The sequence below is a fragment of the Meles meles genome, chromosome 6, assembly GCF_922984935.1.
Source record: "Meles meles chromosome 6, mMelMel3.1 paternal haplotype, whole genome shotgun sequence".
Taxonomy (NCBI): domain Eukaryota; kingdom Metazoa; phylum Chordata; class Mammalia; order Carnivora; family Mustelidae; genus Meles; species Meles meles.
Window position 1 is genome coordinate 130,359,113 of NC_060071.1, and position 14,155 is coordinate 130,373,267.

At 46.7% G+C, this 14,155-nt stretch overlaps 1 protein-coding gene across 6 annotated transcripts in view; it reads left to right on the top strand.

The window, feature by feature from the left end:
* Positions 1-1,228: 1,228 nt before the first annotated feature.
* STON2 (stonin 2) overlaps positions 1,229-14,155 on the top strand; it is a 150,932-nt gene continuing 138,005 nt past the window's right edge. For 2 of the 6 annotated variants that reach the window (XM_046009677.1, XM_046009678.1), the window contains exons 1-2: positions 1,229-1,363; positions 10,941-11,029. The gene's annotated coding sequence lies outside the window, so the exon portion shown is untranslated. Of the gene's footprint in view, positions 1,364-1,731; positions 2,033-10,940; positions 11,030-11,082; positions 11,155-14,155 lie in introns of those variants that run through there. The other 4 variants (XM_046009675.1, XM_046009680.1, XM_046009676.1 and 1 more) reach the window with 3 other exon arrangements.

Sequence of the window (14,155 nt, forward strand, 5' to 3'; positions counted from 1 at the left end):
TTCTATCAACATAGGAGAATATATAGAGAGCGGAAATACTTGTAGGAAGATGGCTACATATTTGCTTTCAAGGTATTCCTGCAACTAAAGTTAAAGGTGCTAAAATAGAAACGGTGCTACTTTTTTCTACTCACTGTTACCTGGTTGCTTAGAGGGGGATCCTTTTAGAAGGGGTAGAACAAAGTTTTGGTAGCACCCTGAATTTATAGTGGTTGTTCTTATTCTTTAGAAAGGCCCAGCTCAGGAGACACAAAATGTTGGGAGGGGTAAAGAACTATGGGAGAAGATATGGAAGATAGAAACAATTTTAATTCCCTATGCTCTCTCTCCCTTCTAACTTGTGCCTCTTAACTGCAACGTGGAATGACTGCTGGTGTGTCTTCCACAGGAAAATCTCTCACACTGCCGACTGATGTCACTTGACCACACGTTTCACAGGACGTGTGGACATCCTTAGGTCAGCTGTTTTCTGTACTTCTGTATTACTATATCCAAAGCACTTTAAAAAGTGCCTGGCAAACAATGTGTGTCATAGAGAAGTCAGGGTTATTATTATTATTGGTACTATTATCATTATTATTCAGCCTTCGCTCCCTATCTAGGTATTAAGGTCCTTGTAAGCAAAGATCTATCTCACCATCTTACTCGTTCTTACTGATTTGTAAACGTGTCGGACCTCACACATGTCGCTTCCCTTTTGCGAACTCTGGTTGGACCACATAGAGAAAGATTGTACGTCAAGTCCAATCCAAGTCCAAAAACACAATTTGGCAACCGCTGTTTACAAGCCACCGTCCTGCCTGTAAAAACAGGAAATCAAAACCCTGTAGGTTTTTGCAGGAGTGAGGCCGCAGAAGCAAGGATCCCCCCCGTCCAGCCTTGGTATGAGGAGTGGGAGAGACTCCAAGGCGATCCCCACTCCCCGCCACCCCATGCTTCTCGTCCTACTTTCCACTTCATCCCGTTTCTCCACAACCGGCCTCCCCCCGCGTAGAGAAGCAAGATCCCCGTTTCGCGTCTGGACCTCCGCCCGGAGGTGCAGCGGGGACGAGAGGCAGCGGCGCCGGGGACACCGGGAGCAGGTCCAGGCGGCGCCCCGCCCGTCCCACCGCCCCGGCTCCCGGCCACCCAATCAGCGCGCGTCTCGGGCGCGCGCTGCGGCCAATCAGGAGCGGCAGGAGCGGCGCCAGGAGCCCGCGGGCGCGGAGCGAGCCTAGAGAGTCGGGAGCAGGCGGCGGCGCTGCGGCCGCGAGGGAGGGCAGCGAGAGCAGCAGGGCCGGACGAGGATCCCCGCGCCAGCGCTGCTGGCTGTACCGCGGCGGCGTTCCGGCCGACGCTTGGGACCCTGCAGGCGGTGTCGCAGGTAACAGCGCCCGCGTCCCGCGGTGGAGGGCGAGCGTGCCCCGCCTGGGGGGGGGGGGTCCGCAGGTGGAGCGGGCGAGTGGTGGGGGTGGGGGCGGGCCGCCCGCGAGGTCCTAGCGCCGCGGGTGCTGCCCCTCGCCCAGCGGGCCCCTGAACCCCCGCGCGTGCCTCGGTCGCAGCTGGGGAGGCGCGACATTTCCACCAGCCGCAGGCGTCCGGGGGTGGGAGGGGGTGAGGTGAGCCCGCATAAGGGGGGCGAGGTGGAGGGGAAGACACCTGCGACTCCCTCACCCCTACGCGGACACTATTTACCGACGGGTGTCTTCCCTGATATGTGAGTCCCCGCGACATCTTTGTTGGCCCGTATAGGGAGGCGACAACAGGTGTCCCTGGGGACGGTACTTCCCCCGCCACCCCGCTCCGCCCCGAGTGAAACTGGGTCTTGGCGTTCCGCTCCATCTTCGGGGTGTTCGGAGACAGGACCCTTGCCTGGCCTCTCAGGCGCGCTGCCCGCTGGACAGCGCCCAGAGGCGGCCTGGACCCGGCAGACCCTGGCTTTGGATGGAGTTTCCTCCGCGCGTTGCCAAGCAATTTGCTGGACACCCGCCTCTTACTGGGTGAAGAAGAGTTGAAGATGAGAGAGATAGAGACAGAGAGAGAATGAGAATGTGTAAGTGCATGTGTTGCCCCTACTGGAAGGAGCTCCCTGAGGGCTGTGGGTAGATCATTAACTGTCTTGTGCAGCTACTTGGCCTCTGAAAGGGAGAGACACCCTTTCTCTCAGGCAGGTCATTCGTGCCCTCTGTGCCTCACTGCCCTCATCTGTAAGGTGGCCATAAATAATTGCACCTGCTCCATAGCATCCTTTCGAGGATTAAATAAACCAATGCCCGCAAAACACCAAGCACAAGGCTAAACGGAGTGGATGGTATTTTAAAGAGTAAATCAGATGTGTCCTACCTGGCCCAGGGACCATTTGGAGCTCTGAACAGCTTTCTAAACTCAAAGGGGAAAAATGCTATTATTAATGTTACTGATCGTATCATTTAAAGGTAATACATCCTTTGAGGAATTAAACAAAAAAACTCCATTGGAATGGTGAAAGAGATAAATGGATTCCAATTAGTAACTGAGAAAAGCTTTGTAAACCTTGAAGCAATTGTTATGAATGTCATGTGAGAAGAATATCTTGGTTTTTTGTTGAATGCTCTCATCTTTGACTGGTATGGCTTAGGGGGGAGGACTTGAAGATTCTTATACTTTCCAGTCCTCCCTTGGACAAGTTTAAAGAGAGGGAAAGGAAGAGAAAAACAAATAAAAAGCCCAACCACACAACAAAATGCCAGCAGCTCATAGAAACCTAAAATTGCTGTTCCTACTTTAGGCGGTTATTCCTGTGTCTGACCTGGGTGGTCTGGTTTAGTTCTTTGCCACTGTGTCGCTTTTCTACCCTTGTTTTCGTTCCCTTGTTCATTTATCAAAAATATCAACATGTAGCTGATTTACTTGGAATTCTGAACCTTCTGCTCCTCAACATCCTACCCTGTGACAGACCCAAAAGGTCCTGAGGGCATCTTCAGTGAGAATCTGCCTGTCTTAGCACGCCGCACTACCTGGGAAAGGTACAGGCACAGGGCTTCAGTTCTCCAGGAGCCCCAGTGCTCTTGCCAGGAGCCTTTAAATAAATCCATCCACTTAGAGAAAGTGATTATCTTCTCAGGGGGTAAGAAGCCCACTTCCAGATGCAAGTCTTTCAAGTGTCAAATTAATTCCACAACCTTTTAACTTGTTGATAAGGAGACTTTTACTCTCTCCACCAGAATAGGAATGGGAGGATGGGAAAGCTTGGTAATGGAGGAGGGGAGATGGGTGGGGCATGGGAAAGATTGCAGAACTCAGAGCCAGACCCACACTTGGTGAAAACTGTTTCTGTGGCTGATGGCTGGGAAACCTGGACAAGGTGCCTTGCTTTTCTGAGCCAAAGTCTCCCACTCTGTAAAATGAGGGTTTAATTTTCTTTCTTTCTTTCTTTTCTTTTTTTTAAGAGGAGTTGTTGTTCTAGGGATGGTGCTAATAAATAGGAAGTTCCCAGCAAAATTCCAAGGACACAGTTACAGGTCTGTAGCATCCAAATGGGATCCTACAGGAGTTGATCAGTTATACCTAGGAATGAGGAAAGACTTGATTGAGGAAATAACACCTGAACTGAGTGTAGAGGGATGAGCAAGTCTCCTATGCAGATAGGATTGAGGTGGGATTGGAAGGAAAGGTAGAGCAGAGGAGAAAGACATTCCAGACAGAAGGGTATGGGGGATCAAATATGCCATAATGGTCAGCTTAGGCAAAATAACAAATAACCCCCAAATTTCAATGGCTTACAAGGTTTATTTCTCACTTATCCTGGGTGTCCAGTGCAGGACAGTTATGGTTCTGCTCCGTATCTGTTTTCATTCTGAGACCCTCCAGAGGCTAAGAAACAGCCTCTTTCTGGGATAATACTGATCTCATTTATGGGAATGGGAAAAAAGAGAATATGAAAAAACAAAAATATGGCACTTAGTATCTTCTCAGAAGTCACTTCAACTCTTATGCTCTTGGCTAAGGTAAGTCACAGCCAAACCCCATGTCAGTGGGATGGGGAAGTATGAGCCTCCTGCAGACAGTGAGGTATGGCTGAGTAGGAGGGAAAGTGCAGGAGGAAGTAGGCCAGGGAGGTGGCCCAGATCCAGATGATGAAGGGCCCAGGGTTGTGTGCAGGTGTTTGGAACTTTATCTTATGGGCAAGGAGCAGCCACTGACGGGTTTTTAAGTTGGGGTTTGTCCTGGTCAGATTTTTCAGGCAAAGCCCATGTCTCTAGTGGCAATGTGGGGAGAAGACCAAACTAGGTGAGATTAAAAGTGAGAAATGATGAGGGCCCGAATCAATTCAGCAGCCTCAAATTTCCCTCACTGTCTCTCACATGACTTGAGATTCCATTGCTGGAAAATTGTTCCCTTCTTTTTAAGTCCTCTCCTAAGATGCACATGATCTCTCATCTTCATGTCATCTAAAGCAGCGGTTCTCAAACCTCAGTGTGCCTCAGAATCACCCGGAGCCCTTGAGAAAACAGAGATAATGGGTCCCACTCCTAGAGTCTCTAAGTCAATAGGTCTGGGGTGGCACTTGGGAATTAGCATTTCTGACGAGAGCTCCAGTGATGCTGATGCTGCCAGTCCAAAGTCTACACTTCGAAAACCATGCAGCTAAAAGGAGAAATTAAGATGTGGTTGAGGGAAAGGCCTGAATAGAGAGCCTAATGGCAGGAGGAAAAGTCTGGAAGGTCCCGGCATTCTCCATCTGGTGGCTTTGCTGAAGGCTGGCAGTGGCGGTGGGGTCTCTGAGGGTGCCTGAGTCTCTAGGTTTGTATTACACTGCAGATGTAATTCTCACCCCAAGGAAACGAAAGAAGTTTGGATTCACAGAAGAATCATATAAGTGCTACTTTATCCCTCCCTTTGTAATTCTGCCCTGATTATCTCTGCCCACCCCCATCAGTGAGTACACACCCTTTTGTCCGGCTCCGGACCTCTCAACTCAAGTTTGTCAGCATACATCAGTTCTGATCCATCACAGCTTTAATTTCTTCTGGAACTGGGGTTTGCCCATTGGGTGGACATTTGGCTGAATTTTTAAATAGTCAGACCAAGAAATTCCTTACTTCACTTGAGGTCATCTTCATGAATAAACATCTGTACCATATGATCATGCAAAGTGCTATCAACTATCCCAAGATAAATAACCCCCTGAGAACTCAAGATGTCCACAGTTTAGCTTCTACTGATGGGCGGGGCAGGTCGCAACAATTCATTTAATGGTGACTCACCGCTCCTGTAATGAGAGAGCATTCCAAGAGTGGACGTGAAGGAGAAAATATGTTGGCATGTACAACATGACACAAGAAATAAAACACAGCGGGGGTTTGTTTTCTCTTTACTCAATTTTTCTCAATTCTGGATGTTGAAAAAAGCATTAACTCTGCCAGGGTCCTGATAATCAGCGATATGCCTGCCCACACCATGTGAATACATGAAATACTTTCAGAGTCAGCATTCTGAGTGCTGGCCAGCAGGTTACAGTATTTGTTTCAAGGTGGTATGGGAGTATAAAAGTCCACTGGGGTATGGATAGACTGTACTAGAAGTTATATGCATATGAACTTTGTATAAAATAAGAGATGTCATGGTGGGTCCAGACTATAAAATGAAGTGTGAATAATATGTGAAGAGATCCTTTTCCTAACAGACTTGACAAACCACACCAACAAGGTGTGCTTTCTGTAACAGCAGAATTCCTGCGGATTCTGCATACCTCCAGAGGTGGATGAGAAAGTTTGGAGCCATAACCTCTAGCCAGGAGGCCTGAGGCTATCTCTGCTGGTCTGTTTCCCTCTCCTGGTAATTTTGGAAAGCCAGCTGTTTCACTTCCTCCTGCAGACTTGGCCTTCCCTTGGTCAGCTCTACAATGAAACCCTGGAGCTCCCTCGATCTCAGGTCTCCAGGAAGCTTGGTCTGAAGTTGCAAAAGATTAGCAGACAAAACTCGAGGCCTGAGTGAGAGTCAGTGAGGGAAGGGACACTTAAACTAGCCAGGAGGGATCTAAAAATGCTGAACATGTTCATTAGAAAGTGATACTTTTCCCCACTGGATAGCATTTATCTGGCAATGTGGTATTTAAGAAAAATACACATTAAACATTACACAAATAGTATCCTCTCTATGTGTTTATGTTGAATAAATGTTAAATGTGTCATATATATTTTTTAACATCTCTAGCAGTTTCAAGAGGTAGGTTTCTTGTGCTATAGCTGGTTTTCTGAAATGCAATTAATGAGAAACAGTTGGCCCAAAATCCACAGACAGATAATAGAAGGGCAGGATTGAAAACCCAGTCCCTTGAATTTTTTGTTCATTGTCCACACCTCCATCATTCCAGCTGGCTTCAGACTAACCCTGACTTGTGCTCTGAGGTGGCTTCACTAACAGGTAAGAGAAGGTTAATGTTCTTTGTGCAGTGTTTTCATAATGAGTGTGAAGCTACTTTGCAGATTGCTAATCAGCCAGTAAAATCTCTGGAAGGCGGCTTCATGGGAAGGCAGCTTCATGGGAGTGGCACTGGGCATCCTCTGGGTACAACGCTCTGGGGAAGATGTGAGGAATTCAGAGAAGTGTAATGCTTATTCTTTTGATACAGCCTCTAATCTCAGGGAGAAAGGGCCTAATGTTCATAGAGAATTAGTAGTAGCCAGGTAACAGTGAGATCAATAGTATAATCAAAGGGGGCACCACATGCTGTGAATTCAGAGATAGGGAATCTTTCTGAGGTTATGCTGGGCTGGGAAGGCTCATAGAGGAGCAGCCATGCTGGCCTGGAGGTAGAAATAGAGTTTAGTGAGGCACAGTGGGTGTTAGGAACGGGCTCCTGTGAACTGTGGCTCTGATGGTCTGCACAAGCTTGTTGAGGTCTGTGGCTAGACTTCTGTGTCTGGAGTAAAGGAGTCAAGTAGACCACTTCTTAAAATCTTCCTTTCTTGACTGCCTTGTGATCGTCTAATTCTAATATTCTAATGGCTCGTATCACATCCTGAAAAATGAAGCCATTTGGTGATTTGTGAGCAGATGGGTAACTCTGGACTCTACTTTGAGCTCTTAACATGTTTGTTTTATTAATAGGAAAGCACTATGGAGCTAAGGATGTCAAACCTCTTTATAAATAAAATCTAATCCTATCATAAACTCTGTCCGACTGGCAGGCGGTTGGTCTCTCACTCTGCTTGCAGAATGACCTGGGGAGGTCAAGCAGCTTGTTTCAAGTCACGCAGGAATCCCCTGGCACGTCTGTGTGCGCTGGTCCCACCTCCCTGGACATTAAGTGGGGTCCCACTTAAGTTGTTTTACAGATATTCATAGGCCTGGGGTCATGAAGCACTCGGGGCCCTGCCCATCTAATTAGGACTTCCTCCATCTATTCTTATGTCCCATGGAGGCTCTTGTGGCTGGAACCCCGAAAGACCCTCGTTAATTTTAATTTGGGGGTGGGGTAATTACACCCTTCGCTTTCAGGCTGAATCCTGGCTCTCCCTGAAAGAGGTGCCGCTTTCGTGCTGTGGTCTGTGCACATTCACCATCTGAACGAACTGGCATTCTCAGCACTTTCTCTGCCAAATGCCAGCCAGTGTAGTAGGACTATCAGCGGCTTTCAATCTGCCTGAACTTTGAAGTGAGACACCAGACCCTTGCCAGCTTGATAAAAATCACTCCATTGGTTGCCCTTTGAAGTGAGCTAATTGCTTAAAAAAAAAAAAAAAAAAGTGAGATGCTTTAAATGAAAACAGATTTTATTCCTCTGTTTGTTTTAGAAACTGAATATATTTGTCTTTCTTGACTTGAGTTTTTAAAGGAGAAAGATTGTAATACCATAGTTAAGTGGATAAGGCTGGGGTGATCCGAAGCCGGTGAGCTTTTTCGTTTGTCCGTTACTTAAATGTGTGAACCAGAGCTGTGAGAAATACAGTTTTATTTGTATATTTTCCCACCATTGGCCAAACATAAAGTATTAATTTTTTTCTATGTCCCTCGTCCCCCCATTTCCCTTTACTTAAGACTCTAAACAGTTGAAGGGTATGAACAACTTTTATTAGTGAAATTATCAAAATCATGCTCAGTAGCCACCATTCACTGAGTTTTGCTGTGCCCCACGTCTTCTGCTAGCATTTTACTCCACATTATCTCACTTAATTTCCGCCTCCACTCTGTGAGGTCAGAAATTAGTACTGGGGGTTAAGTAACCTGTCCGAGGTTGTCATGAAGATAGGGCTTTGACCTTACCTCAGCCTCTTAGTTCTAGAAGCTGTGCCCTTTGTCACTGCTGTATCTGGAAACCAAAGGAGAAGTGCTCTAAAGGGTTAACAGGGGCGGTCTCTGCACTCTGGGCACACCCACAGAGATCCTGCTAGGAGGAAAACTGTCCTTGTTTGTGCTCTGTCCGTTCACGTGGTCAGCAGGGCTGTTGAGGCACACTTGCTTCTCTTCTTCTACCTTTTTCTTTCTCGTTAACATTTTTGGTATTACAGTCACATCTAAAAGGGGTGTGTGTATGTGTTGGGAGGATCCATCTGAGTAAATTCAGCACATCCCAGCCATTCACCAGCAGCCTCATTGGCCCAGTATTCTCCACAGCAGCTCCCACCAACGCCAGCTGCGCCACCCATCACACTCGGGCCTGGGGGCTCTCGTGCTCTGCTGTTGGCCAGAGCCAACTGTGTTCAGTTCCAGATCCCTGAGCAGGCCTTGGGGAGGCGGTTCCAAGGAGACAGAGTCATTTGCTGTCACATAGTAGACTCTGCTAGGTGACCTGGCTGGTCACAGCACAGTGCCCAGAGGACAGGGGGCTTTGGTCCCTTGCCATTTGGCTACCAGTTTCCAGTGAAGAGGACAGACAATGTGCAGTCCATCTTGGCCAGGAACTTGGCCGAGGTGGGCCCCCGCCCTAAGAAAGCAAAGAAAAAAACAAGTTCATTTCTGTACCTTCAGGGGGAAAAGTGTGTTTCATGCATGAAGCCTGGTAGACTCTAGAGCCAGACTGTCCGGATTGGAGTTGTGTGGTCTTGGGCAAGCTGTTGAACTTCCCTGTGTCTTAGTTTCCTTGTCTGTGGAAAGGTAATAATGATGGTGCTTACTTCAGAGAGTTCTTTGGAGGGTTAGATGAACTTGTTAGCTGTAAGGCACTTTTGAGATCAATATCTGGGTGATAGGAAGTGTTGCTTAAGTGTTTTACAAGTAGCCCATCTAAAGTAGTAGGTGAACATCACTGTGCATTGGTAGACAGTGCTGGGATGGCTGAAGCTCACCTAACGACTGTGGGAGATATGCTCCTGACAGGTCGTAGGCAAACGGCGTCTTATTACGTGCATGAGGGGAGCTTGCTGTTTTAAAGAAGCATGGGAGAAATCTGTTTGTACGCTGTCTTTTTGTAAAATGAACATGATAGAAACCATGTAGGAGGAGGGGGTGGTCCAGGATGACTTGATGTTTTTGTCCAGGGCCACGGCCAAGATGGAGCCGCCATCATGCTGGATGGGAAGGCTTCTGGAAGAGCAGCTTTGGAGGGAAAGTAGCTGTTCTGTCATGGATATGTGACTTTCGAGAGGCCTATTAAACATGGAAGTGAAGGCCCTCCATGGGCATGAGAGTCAGGGGAGAAGTCAAGTCTGGGGACATCTGTGTGGGGGTCCCTGATTGTACACGGAGCTAAAGCCACAAAGGGTTATTAAAGCCTACTATGAAGAGATGGGTCCGTGTGGCTGAACCCAAGGACATTCCAGCTCCGTGGAAAAGTCACGCCAGCTCTCCTCTTCCAGATTGTTCTTTTCTTCCTTTTCTAGTGTGAAATGAACTATGATGCTGGCCTTTTCCTTTGGAGAGTTTATCTCCCGAGCTCTGTCATGCTTGGACTTCAGAGTCCATAGACGATGGTCAGATACAGCTTGACCCCTTCTCCCCTTGTGCCTTTGGGCAAGTGACTTATGGTCTGAGTCTCAGTTTTGTATCTGGAGATGGGACTAGGTAGTAAAAATGCCCATCGCAGAGGTTTGAGGGCACAGCGAGTGCCGCTGTATCGGTGTGATGAAGCTGTTCATTGCTTTATTGCTGTAAAATTCTCACTGTTGGTGCCGACGTGCTGGACGTGAGGAGTGGTGACAGCTTACACATTTTTAAAGCCCTTTGCATTTCCCCAGAACGGAAAACCACATTTCAATTTAATCCATACTTTTTTTGTTGTTGTCGTTCTTATTAAAAGTAAAAGAGGTCAAGAAGATACTGCAATAAATTCCACACACACACCTGTCAGCTGTGTATGCTTTCTCTGTAATTGAAACACTGCACCCAGAAATCAAGTCTGGGCCATGGATGTGGCGGTTGGTATCTGACTCACAGCTACCCAAGCATTCAGACACCCGAAAGCTGAAACACAGGAAAAAATGGATATCCTGGCAATGACCGTTTTTCAGGATTGTATACACTAATGTATGTGTGCTCTTTGCCACGGCGAGCCACGTAAGAAGGCTCTTGCTTTTCTCTACTAAACTTACTGGCCCTCCGTTACTGTTTTAAATTCCAGTTTTACACTTGGTTGGAAAATGCATCCAAGACCCTTGATTTCCCTCAGCAAATATGATTCTGGATTTGCTTTTTCCAAAGTCTTCCTCTCAGAGCTGAATAAGAATCCAGAGACAGGGAGAATCAAATTCCGAAGTCTTTCTCTGGATTCTCTAATTAGCATATCTGCTGTCTTTGCATTTATGGTTTACATGCTCTGAACTTGTGGCTTTTCTGTTTTGTAAGAGTTAGCGTCCATGAAGAAATAGAACTTTTAGTGGCGGCAGGACCAAATACACATCGCGGTGTGGTTGGTTTCTAAATCCCTGCTAGAATTTTTGAGAAAACTTCTCCAGATGGAGGTGGGTGGTGTGAGAACTGAAGCAGAAAAAAATAATAGGAAAGAGCTTCCAGTGATTAAATTTTTCTTTCTGGTCTTTCAGGTTGAGGAAGTAAAGAGAATGGGCATAAGCAGTGGGAAATTTCCATCAACTTGGAAAAAACAATAGAATAAATAATTCTTGGCCATGAGGTGAGAGCCCAGAGAGTCACAAGGTCAAAGAATCCTGTCCCATTTGTCTGTGGTGACAGCCCCCCACCCCCAAAAAGGAACGCCTAACCTTGAAACAATGAAGTGTCCCTGGGAAGCTAAAAAAGGTACACACAAAGGGAATTTTTATAAATCACATTATTTCGGAAGTTCAGCAGTGGTTATCCTTTTTTAAAAAATATTTCCCAAGTTTTCTTTAGTGAAAGTGTATCCCTTTTATAATAAAATATATATGTTAGAAAAAGAGATGCAAAAAAGGGAAATTCAGCAGGAGCGTGGAGGTGGGTGAGTTGTCACCGTTGAAAGGTTTGGAGTTGGTTGCATTTTTATAATGAGGATTATTTTATCCTAGAAGTTGTAACACTTCCTAACTTATCTGCTCCCTAAATTTACAAACTTCAAAAAAGGGGTGTTGACAGTATCTGTCACCCATCGAAACCCAAGACCCTGCCCTAGGAAAGCAGAGCCAGCCCTCAGTCAACAGAGAGGTACTCGACTCTTGCTCTGTGCCAAGCCCACCCAGCGTGGCTGCGTTCCTGGCCAGTGTCCCCAGCAGTTGGAGACACCCTTGTGCCCCTGTCTCCGTCAGCAGTCATGAACGAGGGATGTTTCTTGTTTGTGAGGGGCCCACTGCCTGAGGATAATGTCACTGTCAGCCTGGGGCCCTGGCGGAGCGGCTTCCAGAGAGGCCCGAGTTTTAGTGTAGGGCTGGGTTGTTTTGGTTTTATATGCCTATGGTCTATTTTTTGGGGGGAGCAGGAGGGGAGGGATCCATAGAAAAGGGAAGGAGATATCCTCTGCATTACTGAAAACGGAAATAAGGAATTATCAGTTCAGGGTCAGTGGAAGCCACAGTGCGTGGCTTCCTTCTGCTGTGCTCTTCTGGTATGATCTGGTTTTGTTTTGAACAGTTTGAAAGTGACACAAGCTAGATAAATTGTTCTAGGGTGGAGCTTTCCACAGAGACTCGAGGGAACCCTAGGGGATTCATGGAGGGAACTTTGGCTAAGGTATCTGTGAAGCCCCCGAAATTGTAAATATGTTAGATGTGTGTGTATTTACTTGGAAATGAGAGTCTCTGGCTTAAATGATATGTGAAACAGATCCAGAGATCCATACCTTTTTTTTTTTTTTTTTTTTAAGTAAGAACCAGTTCTAGGGGGAGATGTTCAAGTTTGATTTGCACATCTTGGCCTTGACCCAAACTAGAGAACTGTTTCTAATGGATGACGTGTATGTAGTGCAAGTATTGGTGTCAGTGTGAAAACAGCTTAGGCACACCCAGAGAAGCCCATGCTGCAGAAGGGTGAGGAAGGTTTCACTTCAAGTGCTGGAGACCTGAAAGTTCAGAAACACACACCCCCTGCAGTTCTGTCTACTGCTTCCCCTTCTCCTTTTCCCAATGTCCTTGAGCTCACAGAGAACTGCCCTAACTCTGTGTCACCTGAAGAGTTTGACTGTTGAAGCGAGCACTAGTATCTCTTTTCCCTGGTCTTCCTCTGGGTTCTAAGCAAACCAGGTTGATTTTGCAATAGAAGGTTGGATTGGTACAGGCCTTCATGATGGAGACAAGAGCAGGCATGGACAGTGAACCCCTGAGTGGAGGTTTATCTGGTGCCCTGCACATGAATGTTGACCTTCCCACCTTTCTTGTTTCTCCTCCCGTTGCACATTGTCTCTAGGTGACCTACTCCAGACCCATGGCTACTAATGACCTTTTTTTTTTTTTAAAGATTTTATTTATTCATTTGAAAGACAGAGATCACAAGTAGGCAGAGAGGCAGGCAGAGAGAGAGGAAGGGAAGCAGGCACCCTGCCAAGCAGAGAGCCTGATGTGGGGCTCTATCCCAGGACCCCAGGATCCTGACCTGAGCCGAAGGCAGAGGCTTTAACCCACTGAGCCACCCAGGCGTCCCTACCAATGACCTTTCAATCTGTGTTATTAATACTTATTTTTCTTCATCTGAGTTCTTGATCTATTTAACAGGCCCTCAGACCTCAGTGTGGTTGTCCCACAGGCCTATCAAACTCACTGGGTTTAAAACTGAACTCCTCGGGGCACCTGGGTGGCTCAGTGGGTTAGGCCGCTGCCTTCGGCTCAGGTCATGATCTCGGGGTCCTGGGATCGAGTCCCGCGTCAGGCTCTCTGCTCAGCAGGGAGCCTGCTTCCCTCTCTCTCTCTCTCTGCCTGCCTCTCTATCTACTTGTGATCTCTCTCTGTCAAATAAATAAGTAAAAAAATTTAAAAAACCAAAAAAAACCCAAAAAACTGAACTCCTCAATACCACCCCTCAATTGTTCCTCCCCAAGAAGTTCTTCTTCTCTTCACTGAAGGACAGTGAATGGCCAGAAGTGTATCCAGTTTTCTAACAATCTTTTTCATCCTCCTACCACATCACTACTCCCTCAACATAAATGAGCTTCATATAGACTTTATTCCCATGTCTTGGTCTTTCATTTTAAATAGTTCATAAAGAACATCTTCCTTTTTATCCCTCATCTTGCCATGCCTCATCACTGTGGTTACAAGCTGGTCTTCCCACCCTCCAGTCTGTCTTCCTCATTGGTTCCAGAATGATCTTTCTAAAATATGATTGAATCATATCATTTCCTTGTTTAAAATTGTTTAATGGATCTCTGTGGCCCTTATGTCAAAACCTGGTCTTCTTGGGATGGCACACAAGGCTCTGTCTGACCTGATTTCCTCAGCTTTCCAGCCTCTTGTCTTACTATTCTCCTGGCTCATTTCTTCTTCAGTCAAATGGAGCTACTTGTAGTTCAGAAAGCACAACATGCTTCATTCATCTCCTAGACTTTGAATGAACATATCGCGTTTTATTATAGCTGTTTTAAGTGGGGGAACTTATTAAAAACTATTACACTCCAGGTTTCTAAGTCATGCACAAAACGCTCTAGCTCTGCATCACCCCAGTCTTTACCTCCTGCCCCATTGCTAACATCACCCCTGAATCTCGGGCCATCCCTGAACTTAAAACTCATTTCCTAGCCTCATCTTTTCCTCGCTTAACTCCAGATCCTACCCCATTTCTGATACATACATACTCCAGGGGTTGGGGTCAGTGAGGAGTCATGTCAGGAATGGGGCTA